We start from the raw sequence: 23,584 nt of genomic DNA, 5'->3' as shown, positions 1-23,584 counted from the left end.
TACTCAAGATGTACACTTATTTTAATAGGATAAACTTTTTTTTATTGGTTAACAATAAAACTAGGATCTAATAAATCATTTTAATTGATCAAGGCTGATTGAAAAACAAAATATTACAAATGGTCAATTTTTGCCATTTTCCCTCAATTTTTCTCGCAATGATCCGTCGAGTTCGTCGCCAATTGGATTGATTACCATTAAACATATGCCTTCGTTCGGGAGCTCTACTGGAATAAATCCATATAAGGAATATAAAAGGAGCAAACTTCACGCATCGCTGTTCAATCGAAATTCAAAACTGGTATCGTGTCGTCGATTCGCATCTGTGAGGACTACCCAGGAGAAGTGATTCGGTCTGTATTTTCACCGACCGGAAGTGGATAGCATACCGTGGGCCGATTCGGTGTGCGTGGCTGCGAAGATAAAAAGGATTTACGTGTGGCAAACAATTAGTATCAAGTGGGAGGTAGTAATTGTATCCGCTGATTGGTTGCAGTGTGGGGGGTTTGTTGCGACCTCAGGTTTACCGATTTTAGCAGTGGACTTAGTGATGAATGATAGCATTGTGTGATATAAAGCTAAAGCATAAATCGTAATATAAATAAGAGTGTAGTTATCCAGTGCCTATTGCGTTAGATAGTGAAGTAAGTAAATCAGCAACAACTTTTTCTAATCTTACAAGGTAAGTGCAATGTACCTAATTCAACAGATCAAAAACAAAAGGTTTTTGAAGGCATATTTGAGAAACACATTTTATCGATAATATTCTTAATAAAAGTGAGTTAAGCGATTATTGTACTGTCATAGAAAAGTGCAATCCCCCGAATGTACACTATTCTGATCCGTGTTAATTGTTACTGATAACAGATGAGAATAGATTTCAATGATTTCAATTTATTATCGCTAATTTTTCCAGGTTTTACTCAGAATTGAAGACTATATTTTATTAACCAACAAAAAACAAACATTTATTGCGGGTCTTTTTTTCTAACCATTTTAACCTTTTGTTTGTGTTTGCTCTCGACACAAATAAATATACATTAAACATTTAGCTATCACACCATAATTTTAACATAATAATATTTTAATTTTTTTCCTATATCTAAACATAACGTGACAAACTTATAGCTCACTGAACAATCTTCAAACTTTTAATTGGTTTGCCTAACCTTTGAAGATTCTTATGTTCTATCTAGATGATGATGTTTTCGGGTTGGAAACTTTCTCGACACCCTGGGCATACATACTCATGCGATGGCGGGCATAGAAAAGTTTTCAATTAATAACTGAGGAACTGCTAATCGAATACTAAGTTGGAAAGCGGGCCAAATTCCAATTGGAATGTAGAGCCATTGAAGGAGAAGAAGAAGAAGAAGAAGAGAATACGTTTTGAGCAATCAAAATTTTTATTTCGCGATTTCATCAATTTCACATTTTGAGTTTATAGAATTAAGTTATTACAATTTTTTATCCAATGAAATAATTTCTTTAATCTTTTATCTTAACTTATTTGATTTTTCCACATGTTAAGAGTTTGATGATTCTCATTCAATATTAAATTATTGGAATTTTAAAAATTTAATGGTTCATTTTTGTTTTTTTTTTTCGTGTATGAAATTGGAGAAATATTTTAGAGTGTAGCATTCAGCACCATAACTTTGTAATTTATTAGGTTGGTTGTGGAAAAATACTGGACTACAAATATTTCACTTTTTAAAAATATACGAACAAAAACACCAAGGAACAAAAAAGTACTCAACTTTGAATTAGTCCATGTGTAGAATTTCAAAATGATTTTTCCTCGAAATCTGTACAATTGAAAGTAACAAAAAATAATCTAAGTACCCAGCCTAAGACGGTCTTGTGTATTAAACCAGTGGTTCTCAACCTGCGGTACATGTACCCCTGGGGGTAGCTTCGCTGGCCTCAGGGGGTACCTCGAACAAAAAGGCGTGATGGCGGATGCATTACAATTCCAATAAAAACTTTAAGTTTAAAAATTTCTTTTTCCAAAAATTTGGGAAAAAAGGAAAAAAAAAAGCCTAACCTAATATAATCTACCTGATCGAGACAAAATATTAAATAATATGTTTCAAAACTAAAATCAAGAATCTAAAGGTTCGGAAGCATCCAGTTGAGAGACATAAATGCCTTTTTCCGAAAAGCTCAGTAGTTTCGTTCCAAGAAGTTTAAAAGCCTCCTTTCGAAGCACTGTAGGCTCGGAAACCTCCTGCTCAGCAGTTCAAGACGTTCAGAAGTCTCCGTTCAAGTTGCTAGGAAACTTCGTTTCAAGATTTTTTCAGGAATTCTTCTTTCAAGGGGCTTGGATGTCTCGGAAGTCTCCTTGCATAAGGTTTTATGAGGCTAGGTTCTTTTTTCAAAAGGCCTTCTTTCAAGAAGCTGAGACGAGAAGATGCTCAGAAGCCGCCTTTCCAGAGGCTCAGAAGTCTCCTTTCAAAATACTCGAAAGCCTCATTCCATAAGGTTCGGAAGCCTCCTTTCAAGAGGCTCGCATTCTTCCTTTCAAGAAGCTCAGAAGCCTTCTTCCAAGAGGCTCAAAAGGCTTGGAATCCTGGTTTCAAGAGACTCGGAAGCCTTCGTTCAAGTTTCTCGGAATTCTTTGAAGATCCTTTCAAAATGCTCCGAAGCCTCCTTTCAAGATGCTCAAAAGCCTCTCTTCTAGAGACTCGGAGGCCCCTATCAAGAGGCTCGTAATCCTACTTTCAGGAGGCTTGGAAGCCTTCAAAAGTATTGTGGGAAGCTAAGTGTTCGTTTTTAATTTATCTTACACAGAAAAAAAATAATGAAAATTAAACAGCGCGTAAAACTTGACATGCAAAAATTTACGCTATTCTACGCTGAAATGGTCCTCTTGCCAACAAGATTGCTTACAACTTGTATGCAATATTGACGATTCACGTCGAATATTGTATACATTCAGGCTATATCCCGTATGGAATTACGCTAATAATGGCGTTCCATTTATGTGCATGAATTTTAGCGTAAATTTCAGTGGATTTTTCTATCTGTGTATGGAATACGCTAGGGGGTACCTCAGTTTGAAGAGGTACCTTTCAAGAAAAAGGTTGAGAACCGCTGCATTAGAGGGAACGAAAATCTTACGCGTAATGTGCGTGATGTACAGCAATCGCAAATCAGTAAACTCCGGTAAAGGAAAGATATTTGATGATTTTTTTTTTTCGTTTCAGAGCGATCATGAATTATAATAGTAATAATCGTTCAGAAATATAGTATAAACAATTTTACAAGGGATTTTATTTGTTGGGCCAATCTGCTCATGGACGTGTTTTGCGTCATTCTCACATACTCACTTTTGGTGACACTGGCAATGGAGTTTAATGCAGCAGATTTAGTTGTGGAGCCTTTCTAACTAACGATATAACTATTTTTATTTCAGATACCTATTTCTTAAATGTCGCATTGTGAATGTCTCCACGATGTTATGTCATTTTTATTTTAACTGATGCTAAACAATTAATGATTTAAATTGATAGCTTTCTGATTCGCTTAGTTGCAATTCGTACCATGGCTTCTCAGACTTTAGATTTATAGCCGAATAGAACAATTTAGTAAATACATTGCAAGGGACTAACGTGTAATGCCTTCCAATCAGAACGCGATTTTTTGTTTGTTTGAGTATTTTTGGAAGGTGCAGTCGTTTCATCGATTTCCAATGGGCAAATGCATGCATCTTGATTTCTCTCCTAGTATCTCTCTAGTCCATTCGGAGAATGCACACAAAACTATTCAGCATTTCCGACAGTAAATTGATTCGGAGCACTACATCTCTTCGACGGTAGTTAACAGTTTTAACTAATCGTTATCTGAACATACTCTTAGAAACATGTGACTATATATCGAGATGCTATGTGAGAGATTTTTTCATATCACCTCACTAAATCCTTAGGAACATTTTTTGTTAATTAATTGCAGTTTGTTTATTGCACAAAAATGAAAATCGATTCTTGACAGGAATGGCTTACTTTTTATACATTGATTGCTGTGTCATGTGCTGTGATTGTGCACATTCAGGGTGTTTTAAAATCGCACAATTTTACTACCGTCATCAGGGGTGAGAATGTGTCAAGCTCCTGTGAATAATTGAGAGATTAAAAGGCAAGACATTTGAATGTCATATATGTAACGACTACAGTTTTCTATTTCTTAATTTGTTACCCCATACGTTTAAGTAGCTGATACTAATGTTAACCGCCTTGACCTAATTTCCTCCCTTTGACCCGCTAAGCGAGGGGAAATAAAACAACTTCATCATGGTGAAACTGTCCGGAATCCAAATAAATTTTATCTCGTATTTTCAGAAGCATCAATCTCAACAAAAAAGCAAAAAATATCTGTCATATTTCCATTTTGGATTTGATGCGTCGCAGGAAGCATAGAATAAAAAGATGACAGTTGCTCGTTGCTTCAGTATTGATAGTGGAGCCCTTGAAAACGCGAGGTGAAATAATATTGGGTTCCGAAAAGTTCATCCTTAATTAGAGCTATTATAGTAATCATGCTGTAAAATAACCAACGACAGTGGCTGATTACGTACTGACCACTGTTAGCGGCATGATAGGTGACTTCTATGTTTGAATATCTTAGTTGACTTAAAAGAAAAATGTAGGTATATTGCGAAAAGTATCTTAAGTGAATTAGGTACCTCTAATTAATTAAAGTATCAACTTGTTTCGAAAAACTATTAGGGACAGTAATGTAGAAAGTTGCTTACTAGGACTCCTACTGAATACTACTGCTGGTGTGTCGCAGTAAGCCTGTTCTTAGCAATTAGCATGCGCTTATTTATTGCCAAGGGTGAAGGGTGGAACTTCCCGCAACGCTGGGTAGATACTTTTTTTGTGGTGAGTTACAGAGTAAGATCTACCACACTAGTTCCCACTATTCTTGCTTATACTTATGAGTGATGGTCAGAAGACTCAATAACTTACTTTGAGATGACTTACCTACCTACCTTTAGATAGAGGCAATTGAGCAAATTATAAAAACGCAACTCAATTAACCTTAGGCTGGTTTCGAAGATGACGACATGAATCTCATCAATTAGGAAAGAAGCGGATACGAAATTGATGTATCTTCTGAACACTGACTGATATGAGCCCTTCGTAGAGGTGGGATTCTTAAATGCCAAACTTAATAAAAACAGATCTCTGTACAAAAACGAAATCGGACCTCTTCAGAAGAAGTAAAAATATGTTTGAACTTCAGTAACGATGCACGGTAAAAGTCAGTATTGTCTCACTTTTTCTGAAGCCGGAACTGAATAAGAGGCGCGCCTTTGACAGTCGGTTTATTCCACTTCTCGAAAAGTATAAATAGCGGTACCTTAATCTAAAGTAGCTTCACATCAAGTTTTTAGAAATACCTGAATAAAAAATGACTTCTTCGTTTCTTCTCAATAGCAAAGGAGAGAGACGAATACCCTCTGTTGGGTAAAGTATCGTCATACAGAATAAAAAAAATAGTAAAGGACATGTACTGAACAAATGACACGAGCATACTACAAAAGTTCAATTAATGGCCGCAGTGATTAAACATTCATTAGGGTCTCCAGTAACCTTGCGAGCAAAGGCGTAGGATGGATAATCTGGAGAGGCGAGTTTAATTCTCGGTCCGGTCTATGATGTTTTTGGATTGGGAACATTCTAGACTCCCTGGGCATAATGTATCCATTGTACTTGCCACACAAGATACATATTTGTATTTGTATTTGTACTAAATTACTTACATCGGACATCTAGAGTCTACATGAACATTTTTTTCCAAGTTTGTTTATTTGGTAGGCTCAGGCGCAGTGACGGGAAATGTCATATCGATGTCATGGGACTAACTTGCTAATAACTTTTCTCACAAGTCATTTACAATTATGTTTTCCTTATAAACATGTAGCCCTTAAAGGACCCGAAAACTTTTTCTAACAGGTAATTTCTCTAAATATGATATTGGAGGCGTGAGAGCCGAATTAGTGTCGAATGACATTAATGTCATGACATTCCGTGACATTTTTCTAATCTCGCTTTCATGGCTCTCACTTTGTATTTAGAACAATGATCTGTTCGACAAAGTTCTAGGACCCTTTAAGTACTACATGTTAATCAAAAAGTCCGAACTGTAAATGACTTTTGAAAAAAGTTATTAAGAAATTAGTAAAAGCAATGCCATGACATTTTTTTGACATTTCCCGTCACTGCTCAGGCGTGTATAACACTCTATGAAGCCAAGTTTCTTTGTGATATTAACAATCAATATCATTTTATTTTTCAGTTAGTAAGGGGTAGAAGCCAACGTACTCGTGGTGACTCGAGGTTAGTTTACAATGTTTTGAGGATCGACGGGGCTAAGGATTCGGGATCAGATAATTTCAGCTCGTCATCCAGGCATTTGGCGTCGGGACAAATTACACTACTGGACTAAACAAATATTAAACTATTCCATGATTCAAAAGTCTGCTCTTCAAAATGTTACTTGACAAATTAAAGCCAAGCAAATGATAATTAGCATTGAATATAACACACATAGCTCTAATAGGTTCGTTTTGTCCATAATCGGTATTCACATTCCTGAAAGTTCTTCGAAGAACATTAAAGTTTATTCTAGCAAGAATATGTGGATTTCTCCTTTCAAGAGTTTGGCTACAAATACAGCCCTCGACATATTCCTCCGTTTCTCAAGACTCTTTATGCTCAAAAGCTGACATTGTTGAAGATAAGGAGAGAGTTCAGTAGAATTATTCCATGGTAAACTTCTGAACTGCTTCAAACCTTTTAATCCAGATCAAAGAAGTGGGCTCAATACAAGTACTGTAGATTTCCAGTAATGATCGCAACAATGTGTAGAAGTGTGTTCTCAGACAATGAGGATCTTTGAATTCCTTTGCAAATTTGAACATTAGGCCAATACTACGATTGGCTTTTGCCAGAATGCTCGAGTAGTGCTCGGAAAGTTGAAGCTGAGAACCAGTCTTCGAACAAAGACACCATTCGTTGCAACTCTCTGCAGTTGTAGATTGATCTCACAAAAAAGATTTTCAAATCGTCAGCTTATAGCAATCTGCATCGACGGGGTAGTAGAAGGCAGATTTCGGTGAAGAACATTGAAAATAACAGCGGACAGCGGAAGTAAGAGCTTAACCAAGCCACGAAGCTGGACGTGGCACCTAGATGTTCCATTTTATCTAGCAGGGCGTGATGATTAACTCGGTCAAAAGTCGGTCGGCTGCTTTCAAGTCTGTGTGAACCGTATCAATTTTGCCATGTATCGTAGGCAGTAAGATAAAAATTTCCGCCAATTTTTTTTTTCTTTATTAAAGAGACTTTTAGCTCTTGGCTGGTTGACCTCTGGTCAAATTAATTAAGGTTGATCTCTCAGGGAAAAATTCATGTTGATCAGGAGCAATATACAGTTTTACACTTCGAAAGAGGAGGTCTCCAATCAGAAGTAGTTTGTCTCCATTCTTAAAAACAGGAAATATAAAAGACTAAATTTAAAAAAACATAATTTATTTTTGAAATTTCAAATAGAAGAAATTTTAACAAATTTCGGAAAGTTACATTGGTTAATACTCAAATTGAAAATGATTTTCAAGAGATTGGCTAGGCAGTTTATACATTTCTTGATGACTACAGCTGCCACACCGTCTGGACCAGCCAAATAACTTGATTTAAGATTCTTTGATTTAAGACTATGATGTCATGCTCTGTAAATGGTGAAATATTTACAGTAATGGCATTTCTTGGAACATCGCGTAAGTAACATGACTGCTGAACATGTCGGAACTCAAAAGCGGTCAAAAAGTTGGTTGCAAATAGTCGGCACATTTCGTCCTGTGAATTTGAAGTTTCGTTTCCATAATACATTCTGAAAGTTCATCTTTTTTGCGTTTACTTTCGATGAAGTTCCAGAAGCGCTTGGGATTCCGTTTCAGGTCACGCTGCTTTTTTGAGTGTATTTTCTATACAACAATCTTCTATTTTCTATTTTTCTTCTATTCTATTCTTCTTCTTCTATCTATCTATCTATCTATCTATTCTTCTATATTATATATATAAAACAAAGTTGCGATTTGTACGACCGCGCATCACTCAAGAATAGACAGTCCAACTTTTGCTAATTTATATTCGTTTCCTTCTTCTTTTTACGAGGAAAAATGTTTGAATATCCACTCTCAATCTTTTCGATGGAATGGTTTTTGGAACAATTTGCATGATTGCATGATCTGTTTTTCATTTGGTCATCTATATAAGTTAAATCACGGGGATTCGAACATGAGTTTTTAAAAAAAAGAACGTCTACTCTAAATCACTGTTAAACCAAGAATGATAATTATATTCAATTCTACTTAGAGCTAACCTATGTAACTGAATACTAGCTGACCTACACTTTCCGAAGCCTGTCCAAGGGTCGATCACTGTTGTCGTCGTTGTCCGGATGTTATTTTGTTGATGCCGCAGTTTATCGTCAAAAGGTAAATGTGCTGTAGGCTGTTATGCGTTTGCCGGTCGCTCACGTGGTTGTTGGGGTTGATGCTTTTGATGATTCGGGCCAAATAGTGTTTGTAGGATGTTTGGTGTTTTATCGTTGCCAACTTGATGTGACGTGGTGGGTTGGTTGGTAACTGCTCCTCTTTAAGATCGTATCGTCCTGATACGATTATTGGAATGGTTGTTGAACGTCTCCTGATAATGATGTATGAGGTAACAAGGAGCACTGAAAGGATACTAAAAGTTGAAAGGCCTACACTGGTGTAGGTGTATTTGATATTCTCGTTTTCTAAGTCAGAAAGTTTCTGACGATTATGGATATGCAACTCATGTAGCTTTTTGATAGTCATATCTGGCTCGAGGGTAAATTGCTCGATTTTGATTCCATCCAATGGGATAATAGTTTGGTGTGGTTTATAGCTGTACGCTGAATTGCTGTATGTACAGTTATTTAGGGTCACTGAGCAGTTGGAGAAATATATCAAAAATGTGCCCTTCAAGGTTCTGTTGGAAACGTTGCAATTTGTTGACATTTCGGTTAACGATGAGTTTTTCACAACAATGTAGTTTTCAGTAAGCCTTTTAAGATCCTTGTAGTTTTGGTGGGTTTGGTAAATGAGCAATTACCTGGGATTCCTCTGAGTATCTTGGAAAAGCAATCATCTTGAGATACATCCGCTAAGTTATCCTTATCGCATAAAAGCGTTTTGTCCTACAGTACGGCATTCCGATTTGAGTAGAAAAGTCTTGTTGAGTCCGATGAGTGCAGATGATGAGGGCAATTCGATGATTCTTCCGTCGATTGGTATAGGCTCCATAAGGATTCGATTGAAAACAGTAGATTCTAACTGTGGAATAAAGATTATGAAGTATAACTTTTGGTTCCTAAATACTGAGCTAATCCCTAACATTTCATAAATTTGATCAGTGCTTTGAAAGGTAATGTTATGACTCTCGAGTTTTTCTCTAATAAGGCTGAGTTCTGATTTTCCTAAAATGTTTTTAGAAATTACGTTAAGGTTTGCTAATTGAGAAGTTTCAAAAATAGACTCTAGCTCTTTTTCTATTTGCTCTAATTGGTAAGTTGTTTTGAATGTTTGGATGAGAAAAGATACGTGATTAATTCCTGTGTTATTATTGATGCCCCGTTTAATATTTATAAGTTCTCTGGTTATAATAGTTTGTTGGTCATTAAATGTTTTTATCATTTTATTTATCTGATTCTCGAATTTCCTGTTTAACCTAATCTGAAGATTGTTTTGAGATATTAAACTATTTCCACTAACTTTCAGATTCTGGATTTCTTGGTCTATTTTTACAAGGTCATTATCATCAAGGTTACCTGTTAACAATTTAATACTTGACCCTAACAAGTTAAATGCTCCTCTTTTTAATCTCCTATGGGGCAGTAAGTTTTCGTAGAGCCTCAAAATGTCATCAAATTTGTTGGATAGCAAAATAGTCAAATCTTTGAAGGTGTCGAAATGCGTGAGTCCTCGTATAATCTTGTCGATGTTATCCAACAACTTTTGGTATTGGTCGAGATCTATTTCATGATATAGTCTGTCTTGTCCTTTGGTTATGAAACAATGTCCTGTTGTTATTGTCAGTAGTCCTGGATTGTTCGAAAGGTCCTGTATTTGTATAGTCTGCGTCTGCGTGGTCTTCATAATGGACAGTGGAATTATGATGGTTAAGATCAGCATGGTTTTCCTAAAAATAGAAATAGTAAGCATTATTTACGAATTCTTTTAAATTATTTTTATGTAATTTGCGATTCGAGTTATCTATGAATGTTTTGTTTCTATTCTGGATAACTTGAACCGCGTCAAATTTTTTCTTGGTTTTACATTTGATTCCTTGCACTTTGTGGAACACTTTCTCGTTCTCCTGCAATTCAGGTTCCTCTTCTCTATTTTGATTGTGTTGATCTAGATCCTTTTTCTGGGTTCGTTCCAATTGCATGACAACGTCATCGTATATCTTGTTTCTATTTGCCAAAATTTGATCCATATCGAGTGGGCGTTCTTTCACCATCTTTTATACCAAAGAAAATCTCTCTGGGCTTTAATTTTGTTGCCGTGTGGATTGTTCCGTTATACAGAGTGCAAGCAATCATGTAAACTTCTTTGCTACTTAAGTCATTATACTTATCCTTGATGCACCTGTAAATCTCAGCGAGAGTACTTATGAAATCTTTCGACTATACCGTTAGTCTCGCTACGATTTACTGGTGTGAAATAAATTTGAATCCGTAATCTTCTATCAGTCCCCGAACCTCAATGGATTTCATTGCTGGTTCGTTGTCTGAGATGATTAGCTGTGGCTTACCGTGGGTGCTGAAATATTTTAAAAGCGTTTTCCTGATGTCCTGGATATTCCTACTAGCTAATGGCAATATGACTGCAAATCTGGAGAATTTGTCTACTATTGATAGAAACATGTTTGGTTGGGATATTAGTATGTCTAGATGAATGATTTCTAAAGGTGCTTTTGGAATGGGCGATTCCCATGTTTAATCTTGTATGGTTTACGCTCATATTTATTTTTGTTGCACGTTTCACAAAGTAAAATGAATTTTCTAATATTTTGCTTCATTTTAGGAAAGTAATATTTTCCTGCCAGTTCCTTAAAATTTTCCCAAATTCCTCTATGTGAAAGTTCGTGAGTTTTTCTAACCAACTCGTTTTGCTCTTCCAAGGTTTGTACGTCTTCCAGTAAAATTTGAGAAATCCTGACTTTAAGAATTTTATTCCTGCTGAAATAGTTTTTGTACACGACTTGAATGGTAGGAATGACTGACTCTGGACACATAATGCAGTTCACCTGTTTGGGGTTCATGTATTCTTTGAAGATGTTGATTAGAGTAGGTACGCCAAACGTGATTCTCGAAATTGTTCGCCTAAAATGCGTGGAAAGATTTCTTCTACCTTATTTTCATCATGGTCACTAATACGGAGTATTATTTGATTAGAATGTACATTGAGAGGGCGTATAGTCATTGGAACGAATGCGCTTTCATCTGTATCTGACGTACGCAAGGTTCCGTCATCTTCCATGTCTACTTCGTTTAAGTTTACTTCATGCGGAATTCGACATAAACCATCTGCGACAATATTCTGTTTGCCTGGTCTATACTTAATTTCATAATCATATTCCTCAAGTTCGAGTCTCCATTTGATAAGTTTACTATTTGAGTTTTGAGGTTTAGTCCATACGTTAAAGGTTGATGGTCTGTGTATAACACAAATTTTCTACCAAAAAGGTATGGCCTAAAGTATTTGCATCCCCATCGAATAGCCAATAACTCTTTTCGATGGTGGAATAGTTTTCTTCTGACTTTGTTAGGGTTCGTGATGCGAACGCTATTGGCTTGTCATTTCCAATAGTACCTTGGGAGATTACTGCACCAATTGCGTGGTTAGAAGCATCGGTTGTTAGTATGAAATTTTTGTTGAAATCTGGGTATTGCAAGATACTACTACTAGTCAAAATGTTTTTGCATCTCTCGAATGCATTAACAAACTCAGCAGTGTGCTTAATTTTTTCACCTTTTCGTAGGCAGTTGGTGAGTGGTTTTGCAATTTTAGCAAAATCTTGAATAAATTTGCGGTAGTAACCTAGAATACCTAAGAACCCGCGAAGTTCCTTATCGGTCTTGGGTATGGGCCATGTTTTGATTGCACTAATCTTGCTTGGATTTGGTTTAACACCCTCTGGTGTTACGACATGTCCAAGAAAAGCGACTTCTTTGCGTAGGAATTCGCTTTTATCTAATTGAATCTTCATGTTATACTTTTGCAAACAAATGAAGATCTTTGTTAAGTTTTCCAAGTGTTCTTGGAGACTAGTAGAATACACAATTATGTCGTCCATGTAAACTAGACATATTTTGCCAATGTATTCTCTAAGTATATTGTCCATTACCCTCTGAAAGGTGGATGGAGCGTTTCGCAATCCAAAGGGCATACGTAAAAATTCATAATGCCCATGTTCGACACTGAATGCTGTCTTTGCAATGTCCTCTTTTGGACTTCAATTTGATGGAATCCAGAGGCTAAGTCGAGGGTGGTGAAGTAGAGACATTTCCTAGCTTATCTAATATATCGTTGATATTAGGAATAGGGTATCTGTCTTCAACAGTTTTCTCGTTCAGTTTTCGATAATCGATTACTAAACGCCATTTCTTTTGACCAGAGGCATCCATCTTTTTGGAACTACCCACACTGGGCTGGACCAAGGACTATTTGAATGTCTGATAATACCCTGCTCAAGCATTTTCATGATCTGCCGTTGTACCTCTTCCTTGTGACAGAAAGGATACCGGTATGATTTAGAAATGTACGGGTACGTCATCTTTGGTTTTGATAGAGTGTTTAATGCCATTAGTGAACGTAAGAGTTTTATCTTCTTTGTGAAAAATATCTTCGAAATTACGAATAATCTTTAGAAGTTTTTCACGCTCTTCAGTATTGAGATGGTCTAATCGTAGTTGATTAGATAACTGTATCTCTGTCTTTTCCTGACTAGCTTAGTCCCAATGGGTTTTGTATCAAAATTATTCAATTCTCCAAACACAAGCCTGTTTGGATTTATTTTGGCAATGTCCTCCGTTTTGTTCTCTATTATCACTGTCGTTTTGTTATTTTTCGCGTGGTAAATTCCCGGAGTACAACTATCTCATCAGTCAGAGGTAGTTCGTTGTCAATGAAAAATCCTGTTAGTAACATCAGTGGACAATGTAATACCTATTTGTTCGTTGGAATTAACGCAAACTGTGTATGAATCAGGATATTTCTTTTTCAAGGGTATAGTGCAATTTGGAAACTGTAGTTTGTTGGAGTGGGTGATAATATTAGCTTTTAAATCGGCCAAAGATTCATACCCTATAAGTCCGTCAAAAAAGGAGGAAATTTGTGGAGGTGAAAAGTTAGTGGAAGTCTCCCTTTGAAAGGAGAGAATTTTATGTATTTGTCTATCTTATGATGTCCGTTGATGCTCTTTACTACCGATGGGTTTGACATTTTATCCATGATGTACCTACTAATGATGGATCAATATAATTTTGTTGGCTCCCGTGTCAATGAGGAGTTTAAGATTACCAAATTCTGTTTTAAGTTCGATATAAGGCAGAAAGTTGTTGCTTCCTATTTTTCTTCTATTAAGTCGGAAGTTATTCGAAATTTACGTCGTCAACAGGGGTTTGACGATTCATTGGGTGCAAGGGATTCTGATGTTTTATTGGTTACACAAGCAGAGTTATCAATGGTGTTACCCTGTTCATAATCACAATGGAAATGGTTGTTAACATCGTTAGAATAAAATGGATTTGTTTCTAGGTAATATTCTTCTGGCCACTGATATTGTTCATATGGATAGTAGTGGTTGGCTAATTCGATGTTTCTTAATTCTTCAACATGAAATCTGTTAGCTTGAGGTGAAAAATGATTTCGTGGGGAAATTGGTTGTAATTAGGTAGGGGTCGATTCATGTAATTGACATGTTTGCTCATAGTAGAGGGGTCGACATCCATCGGGACGGCCCTTGGAATTGGTTTTGGGAATGGTCTTGGGGCTATCGCTGGTGGAAAACATTTCTAGGAGGAAATCTTTGAGGCATGTAATTATTGGGATAAGGTGGTCGTTGTGGACGTGGTCCTGGTGACGGTGGAAATCTTTGAGATGAGTTGAAATGAGTATGTGTTTGATGGCGCGGAGCAAATGTTGGTTTGGCTGGGACTGGTGGTAACGGCTTGAAATTTGGTTTCGCATAATTATAATTTTGTTCCTCCAGACACAATCGAAGGGCATCCTTCATTGTATCTGGTCCGCGTGCCCTAATTATTGGACCTAAGGGTTCTTTAACCCAGCCAAAAAGACTTTTAGCCCCATCTGTTGATAAAACTCCTTTTCGAGGCAATAACTGCTGCATTATTTTCAATAATGTTTAAATTATTGATCAGTAATGAAATGGTGTGGGACACCTTGCTGTAAAACTCTTCGACGTTGTTTGTTTGATAAATTTTGAAAAGATCACGAGTTAGAGACACTTCGTCTCGTCGATCGCTATAATGAGTAATTAGATTTTGTTTCATCTCGTTCCAATTTAAATTGGTGCCATACAACTCGAGTATGTTGTCTGCGTCACCAATAATTTTTGTGCGAACCGCTTGGATCCACACATTGTGCACGTTACTTCCCTCCGCTTCATTTAGTAAAGGCATTATGTTGTCGATTGCCCTGATAAATGAGTTTAATTTCACTGGGTTCCCATCGAAACAGGGAAGATCCCGTATAATTTGTGGGGTTTGAGAGATTTTAAAATGCTCTCTGTTCTCCCAATATTACCAACGGTTGGTGCTGGGGGCACATTCGCATGTTGGTGGAGCGCTTGTTCGGCTTGAGCTCGAACGTGCGCTAGCTCTTCGTCGCGATTAGACACGTGTTGAGCTAACTCTTGAGTTGCTGTTGCAGCTCCTCAATTTGTTGGTCTTGCAAATTTCGCCATATCAAACCGATTATTACTTCTTCGGGCAATTTTCGCACTATTTTAACACTGTTAAGCACTGAATCACTTTTATCTTACACTTGTATCTTTAAGAAATTAAAAATTCACTTACCTAAGTTTGTTATCGATGTTCCTTCGATAGTAGAGAGGACGTGTCCGATTATCCGTCGATGCTGGTCTCTCTCGGGATGTCGATATTCCTTCGACAGATTCTGGTTCTTTATGATTATCCGCGTTGGCCTTTTCTTCTCTGGGATGTGCTGCAAGTCTTCGATATTCCCTCGAAGATGTCTTTTTCGACGAACACACTCACTCGCGAACTAAGAACTCGGACGCGGATCCTACCGACTGCGCCAGTTAAATCACGGGGATTCGAACATGAGTTTTTAAAAAAAAGAACGTCTACTCTAAATCACTGTTAAACCAAGAATGATAATTATATTCAATTCTACTTAGAGCTAACCTATGTAACTGAATACTAGCTGACCTACACTTTCCGAAGCCTGTCCAAGGGTCGATCACTGTTGTCGTCGTTGTCCGGATGTTATTTTGTTGATGCCGCAGTTTATCGTCAAAAGGTAAATGTGCTGTAGGCTGTTATGCGTTTGCCGGTCGCTCACGTGGTTGTTGGGGTTGATGCTTTTTGATGATTCGGGCCAAATAGTGTTTGTAGGATGTTTGGTGTTTTATCGTTGCCAACTTGATGTGACGTGGTGGGTTGGTTGGTAACTTATATAAAAAACAAAGTTGGCATTTATACAACCGCGCATCCCTCAAGAATAGACAGTCCAACTTATCCTAATTTATATTAGCTCTTCTTTTTACGAGGAAAAATGTTGGGATGAAATTTGAATGCTTTGAAATCAAAACTCAATCTTTTCGATGAAATGATTTTTCATACAATTTGGATAGATTTTTAAAATGTTGACCATCTTTATATACAGGGGAAAGTGAAGAATCTAATTTCCCGGGGAGGAGACTTGATCACCCCCTGTTTTTTCAAGAACTGAAGTAGTTTTGTTATAGCGTATTTTTTAGTATAGATCCTCTAGACAAATGATCGTTATGTGGTGAGTTATTTTTTGGATTGACAACCTTATTTATTCTGCAGGGCGGTTTGTATGTTTTGACCCTCCTAAAGATTTTCTTAGTGGCCACGTACAGCTTTTCATAGCAGTGACTAAATGCTTTCGTTTTTTCACAGCACAGAGCCATAAATAATAAATATGCTTAATGATCTGTACTGATGAAAAAGTAAACATTCCATCACAATTTTAGGATAATTGGATTTAAAGTTGTTGCCTCTATACACTTGAGCCCTCATTAGTCACCCATACAAAATTTCGGCCTAAAATTAAAATAGTTTTAAAGATTTTTGATGTTTCATTTGATCTATTCACATGTAATTATTTCACATTGTAATTACAAATGGAAACCTGAGAACAGATTTCTGTTCTCAGGTTTCGATTTTTTTTGTAGATTTGACAGATTTGATGATGGGTTTGCAATAATTATTTATTGCGTAGATATCATAGAAAGGGGATCAAGTCTCCCCAAATTCTGAAATTGCATGCGCTGTCGAAATGAATAACAAAAATCGTTCATGTATACTCGCAGCAATTTGGAAATTCTTCGTATTTTGAAGGAAACATATTTTAAAAATCTATTTTTATCAAAGCAATTTCTTGGAGAAGGATCAATTTCCCCCGAATATTTTAAAAGTCGATTTTTGACAGCACTCCAAAAAACTGATTGTGTATCAATAACAACAATAATTTCATAAACTGCCATACATCAATAAAGCGAAATACTATATTTCTTGGAAAGTCTATGTGAAAATCGCATATGTTCATTCATTTTTGGCTGTGATACATCGGAAATCAGAAAAGGGGGTCAAGTCTCCCCAGTCTCCCCATACAAAACAAAGTTGGGATTTGTACGACCACACATTATTAAAGAGCAGACATCCCAATTATATTTATATTCGTTTTCTTCTTCGTATCACGAGGAGAAATTTTATGATGAGATTGTAGTGCTTTGAAGATCAAAACTCAATCTGTTCGACGCAGTCTTCAAGGTGCAACATGTGTGAGATGTTCACGTAAGTTTGTGTACCCAATCAAACATTGCTTGCTATGTTCGAACTTGCACATAGCAATCTGAACACGAGCCTGAACTCCGATACACCCAGGCGCAATGTACAATGTTCAAACATCGAGTTTAAACTTGGGTTCAAACATGTGCGCTTGCACACGAGAATGCTACGCTTGGGTAAATGAACGGGTTGCTAGGGAAACTATTGTTGGTTCTTCCCGTTTCCCAGCCTTGTTATTCATATCTCGAATAAGAGAATTTAAGCAAACTTCAATGAAGGTATGATTGAAAAATTGAAACATGTTGTGCAAATTTTTCGCACTTGCATAACGAAGCATTTATAGAGGTGAGGTCTTGATTCAGGCCTTTCATTCAGGACGTCTTAGGTTCGAATCTGCTCTGAGCGGAACTTTTTGTTGCATTTTCGAGGTTCTGAAAACAATTCTTCTTCTGCAACCACCAAAAAACTGATGAGTTCATATTTCTAAAATTTTGGGATAAGCTTTTTCTGACACGTTTATATAAGGATAATTTATTCTACTTTGCGGTGATACTTGATAAATATACCGAGAATCTAAAGCGAAGTTCTGGGTTGCATAGAGATTTCTTTATTCCAGGGAGAAAGAGTTTTCGATCTTTTGAAGAACCTTATGATCAACGGGGCTTTAATTCCAGTTTCGTAATTTTTTAGATTGACATAATTGGAGATTTTATCTTTTATGAGAGCCATGTAGTTTATAAGACTTTTATGATTAAGGATTTGTGGGCTCATTTCTGACCTGGAGCTCCATCGTTTGTGAATTTTCTTTGTATTACATAATGTCATCGACGTATTATTTATGCATAGCAATATAAAATACATTATGACCAGACCCCCTACTATCTATTTTAATTTCTATCAATTTGAATGTTTGGTTAACAACCTCCCTCCCCCACAAAAAATGTGTTTTAGAACTTTTTGGAATCAACATATATATTTTATTCACGATATGCAAATCCCATTGTATCCAACAAAACAAAATGCATGCTTGCATATATGCATGTTACGGATATAAAATAATAAGGGGCTACATTTTAGACAGACGAACAGATACTTATGTATTTTACCTCGTTTAGAACATAAACGCAAGGACACTTTAAATAATTATTACATTGGAGGCTGCCGGTTGTCTTACCGGGAAAATGCACCTAATATTCAGTTGTTATGAACATTAAGAATAATATCTGAAGAATGTATGCAAAATGTTGAGTAAACAAATTGTTATGATATTGTGATATCGGACCAAGCGCAAACCACCTGACAAGGGCTGAAAAGTGGCATTTATAAAACTAAAACTATTCATGTGCCATTCCTAAAAAAAATCCATAGACAAGGATTCAAACACTAGTGCCCTGAGTGAACGCCAAACGAGTTACCACTAGGCCATCACCGCTACTTAAGAAGAGAAACCACTTGACCAATATGAACAGATGAACAGCATGCTGTGTGTAAACTGATGTTTAAACTTCCATGTTCAAACCCGTGTGTTTGAACTTGGGCGCACACTCGTGTTCAAACCGGGTGCGATTTTGGTTCGGTTTATGATGAACTCGGTTTGGATCTAGTATGCATGTTTGAGTGTGAACTTGCACACGGGGAAACTGCACTTGTTTAAACGCGGTTCATGTTTTCGTGAAGACTGGTTCGACGAAATAGTTTTCATAATTTGCATTGAATTTTTAAATTTTGTCCATCTATATATGAAACATAGTTATAAAAAATGAGAGATCATTCTGAAGAACCGATTTGTTTGTTTTGTTGAACGCAAAAAATTGTATCAGTAAATTGATCAATTTTTGGCGAGACAAAGTTCGCCGGGTCAGCTAATTTATTATAACGCTTATAGTTAGTGCATGTTCATGCAATGGCGGGCACAGAAAAGCTTTCAATTAATAACTGAGGATATGCCAACAGAATACTTAATTGGAAAGCAGGCCAAGTTCCAGTTGGACTGTAGAGCCGTAAAGCAGCGGTTCTCAACCTGGGGTACATGTACCGCTGGGGGTACCTTCATTGGTCTCTGGAGGTACCCTACTTTATGTCATATCCAAGATGGCTTCGTGGTTATGCGGTTAGCGTCGGTAGTCGGCTAGAAGCATAAGTTGTGGAGTGTCGGTTCGGTTACCGCCCTGGTATGGAGACAGCTTTTCGAATAGCGAAAAATTCTCCACTGACCGGCAGTCTTGGGTAAATGTTCTATCCGTTTTCTAAATACTTGGTGTTTAGTGCTCAATATGTACGTATGTATTTTATTTTTCAAACAGGCATAAACTTTGGTTTTTATTTGTTAACATTTCATGCCTAACGTACTTATGACTAGCGGGGTATACACAGCATCCTAAATGATTAACCCGTTTCGGCCCGGGCTACGATTTCAAATTATAAAATCCAATGATGTCCCGCAAGCTGGGTTTCAGAACAACTTAAAAAGTGACCACTTCCCTGAGGGCACCAGGTTACCAGGGAACCACCGGAAGTAACCAATGCGCTTATATGTTCTGCAAATGTCTTCTATTGTATTTGCGTTGCAAAATCATGAAGTTTGATGTGTCGCAAGCTGGGTTTCAGAATCAATCAAAAGGTGACCACTTCCCTTGAGGAACCAAGTTCCCGGAACATCTGTAACCGGATTTTGGAGGTCCAAATGTGCAGTTTCCATTCCCACTGTTGCAAATTGACGAATAAAAACGATTGCATTATTATTGAGAGCATTTACTACTAGTTATCTACGATTAAAAGGAAGTTGACCTATTTTTGACCCCATTTGACCCAGGGGACCCCCTCGGTAAATCCGTCTCCAATGACTCTATCGCCAAACCTTTAAAGAGAAATGCAACGCGAGTCTTCTTTAAAATCGAAACATCGTAGCCCGATACACATTTTGTCACATGGATGACGATTTTAAAAAGGTCCACATTAGTTCCCGAGTTCATAGAAGCCATTCACTATGAGGTTTGTCATCTTCTTACGCTCCGTACAGAATAACTAAAGCGGAAAACCGAGTATAGAAAGACAAAAGTCAAACACCAAATAAATCATTACGTAATTAGAATACCGCATTATAATCCCGGTTCAAAAAGGAACCACACCTGGTGGTATATGATTGTGATCTATTGTTGCTACATCATCATTCGAAAGGCATGATCCAACGTTTTCCGTCTTATCAAATATCAACGGTGCCGACTGAGATTGAGCCCAGCCACACTGGAATGAGAAGCAGACATGCTAACCACTCAGACACCAGTGTCGCCATTTTTAAACGATTAGAAACCTATCTCTCATATTGTAGGTTCAGTATCAGCCAGTAGTAGTATCTACTTTTCAGCCATATTGGTTTGTAAATGAAATTCAATAAGCGATCATACTTGAGAGCACTGAGTACACCTAAATTTTGAAATATTCTCAGAATTATGGAAGTTTTTTTTCTGTTTCGGCATATATGTCTTCTTATGCACTGGGCGTAGCAGCTTCTTATTGGCATTACATCCCTACACTGGGACAGAGCCGCCTCGCGCTTAGTGTTCATTAAGCACTTCCTTATTTATTAACAGCGAGGTTTCTAAGCTAGGTTACCATTTTCGCATTCGTATATCACGAGGCTAGCACGATGATACTTTTATGCCCAGGGAAGTCGAGACAATTTCCAATCCGAAAATTGCCTTGACCGGCACCGGGAATCGAACCCAGCCACCCTCAGCATGGTCTTGCTTTGTAGCCGCGCGTCTTACCACACGGCTAAGGAGGGCCCTCAGCGTGGGCGTGAGCGTAGCAGCTTAGAGTTCCTAAAAAACAGGTATTAACTGCGATGTTTCAAAGCCATTTATTTTTGTATTCATATTATCTTGAGGCTAACTAGTTGAAACTTTTTTACTCAGGGGGCGGTATGAAATATGTGTTAACCTGATCAGGAATCGAACACGGATATCGTGGTCTTGCAGCGGAAGATACATAAATTAAATCCTCGAAGTTTTGTCGGAAGTCGGTTTGATAGAAGCCATAGAAGCTTTCAAATCCATAAAAAAAAAAACTTGGGGGTACCTTAAACTACGCAAAGGCTTGAAGGGGTACCACGCGTGAAAAAGGTTGAGAACCACTGCCGTAGAGGAAGAAGAAGCAGAAGAACAAGAAAAGTATAATCACAGGCAGTCTGTGATATAATTTTAGATAAGTATATTTTATAACAAACATATCCAATTTATTAGATCAATCAAAACTTTTGTATGAAATTGTTAAGAGATTTTTTATATTATTTAGTAACTTTTTTAACAAGAAATAGTTACTAAATTAATGATTTCGTGTGTGTTACTTCTACGTGAAGTTAAACGATTTACAATGATATGGAAATGCTTATATCATCTTCCAAACTTGGACGTACATGTTCATGATAGAATTAGAGGCGAAAGTATAGAATTGATAGTTCCGTTAGGATACGGCAGGCATGAAGAATGTTTTTTATAGAAGTCGATTTGAAAGCGAGCGAAGGGCAATATTTGTGATGGCACATATCACACGACGCAATGAGAAAAGAGAACTGTGCAATAAAAATCCTATTCGACTAAATGCTGATGTCATATTAGAAATTTGGAGACAGTACTCGTCGATAGAAAAATCCTTCCGCACGCGATGGCATATGAGCAAGTCAAACCACCTTCCTTTTGCCAGTGGAGATATATCAGCTTCCACACTGATATTCTTCCCTCCCCCTTCATACGGGAGCTTGGCAGAAGGAAGGTCGTGTGATATGTGCCATCACAAATATTGCCCTCCACTCGCTTTCAAATCGACTGCTATAAAAAACATTCTTCATGCCTGCTGTATCCTAACGGAACTATCAATTCTATACTTTCGCCTCTAATTCTATCATGAACATGTACGTCCAAGTTTGGAAGATGATATTAGCATTTCCATATCATAAGAAATAGTTAGTTATCCATTTTTGCTAGAAGAACTTAGATTGGCATAGCAGTAAACGATGAAAAAAACTTAAAATATCGTCTTCTCGGGTAAGATTGATCATCTCGACTGACGTGTGATCAACCTCCTGAGCTCTATCTTACAACGTGTTGACGTCAATGACTTTTCGGACTTGATGCTCTTCTCCACAACAAAATATAAATTTTCCACAGGAATATTATTATCAGTAAAGAAAAGTAGAACACATTACAATAAGACTATGATCATATTGCGTTGTAACAGTCTCGTGCTAGTCGTTTCACAGCAGATGTATAAATATTCTAAGGTTGGACCAACGCAAACAGCATCAAAATAAGTTCAATTCCCTGTACATAGTTCTAAACTATGAAAGTGTGCTAGCTGTATAAGAAACATTAATTACCATCAGAGCATGCGTTACGGCTCCTACAAATAAATAAAATTATTCATACAAAAAGTGTTACGAGAGGGAGGGAGGGGGGGTTCAAAATTACCCAAATTTGCGTAATCTGTGAACGAATCCGAATTTTCTCAATAAAAATCAATCTTTCGCTATGATTAATTGATTAAAACGGGGGACACATGTTTGCGTTGTTGTCAATTTTACTGTGTTTGATTCTGCTGCAGTTAGCTTTTTTTACTTTTTGATCAAATTTATTACAACATTATCACAGTTCCATGCCGAAATCACGATGCTACAACGCATCGAAAAGTACGCGTGTATTTCTGATTAAGGCAATGATTAGTTCCGTTTTAGATGCGGTCACACTGAAAGCGATCACGTGATACTACGTGACACGTTCGTGAGATATGACCGTTTAGTGATATGCAATTGTTTGTTACTTTGCGTGGGTTTGTCGTGTAACATTACAAGACACCTCAGCCCTAGCTGTCTTCTCTGTCATTGTGGTCTCTGCGGATTGTGTTGACCAAAGGTTTTTTTTTATAGTCAATATTTTATGAACACAGTCTAAATATGAATACCGTTAGCTATAAATTGTAAAATATAGTTTCAAAGAATACACAACCAAAAAAATCCAACTTTAATTAGTGTCTGATTTCCAACAAACAGATTATGCCCGGATACGATGAATGAAGCTTCATCTCTAAAAAATGATTCATGTTTTGTGTCACTGTGAGCTTAATTGTCCTTATGGCAAAAAGAATTATTTTAATGTCGCTTCCAGATATGGTACATATATATTCTGAACTGTTAAGGCTATCATCACATATCCATATTCGAGAGATGAACCTAAATCTCGTAGACTAGTATACCCATAAAAAATGCTATTATATGAAAAATTAAAAAAGTATCGTTCAAAGTATATTTTCACAAGAGTAGTCATCTTTTGGAAACAGATTAAATTTTAGTAAGTAAAAGAAAAACAAATTCATTAAAAATTCAATCAACCATGTTGATAAGAAAATTATTCAGAGCTTTTGTTTTCACTTGTCCTAAGACGAGTCAGTACTATCCTATTTCATTACAACA

The 23,584-nt window shown here is 37.0% G+C and overlaps 1 protein-coding gene across 1 annotated transcript in view; it reads left to right on the top strand.

The window, feature by feature from the left end:
- The first annotated feature begins 309 nt into the window (after positions 1-309).
- LOC134225370 (neural/ectodermal development factor IMP-L2) overlaps positions 310-23,584 on the top strand; it is a 148,332-nt gene continuing 125,057 nt past the window's right edge. Inside the window, exon 1 of the mRNA XM_062705384.1 lies at positions 310-682. The gene's annotated coding sequence lies outside the window, so the exon portion shown is untranslated. The remainder of the gene's footprint in view (positions 683-23,584) is intronic.

The sequence above is a fragment of the Armigeres subalbatus genome, chromosome 3, assembly GCF_024139115.2.
Source record: "Armigeres subalbatus isolate Guangzhou_Male chromosome 3, GZ_Asu_2, whole genome shotgun sequence".
NCBI lineage: Eukaryota > Metazoa > Arthropoda > Insecta > Diptera > Culicidae > Armigeres > Armigeres subalbatus.
This window is presented reverse-complemented; position numbering and strand designations above follow the sequence as displayed.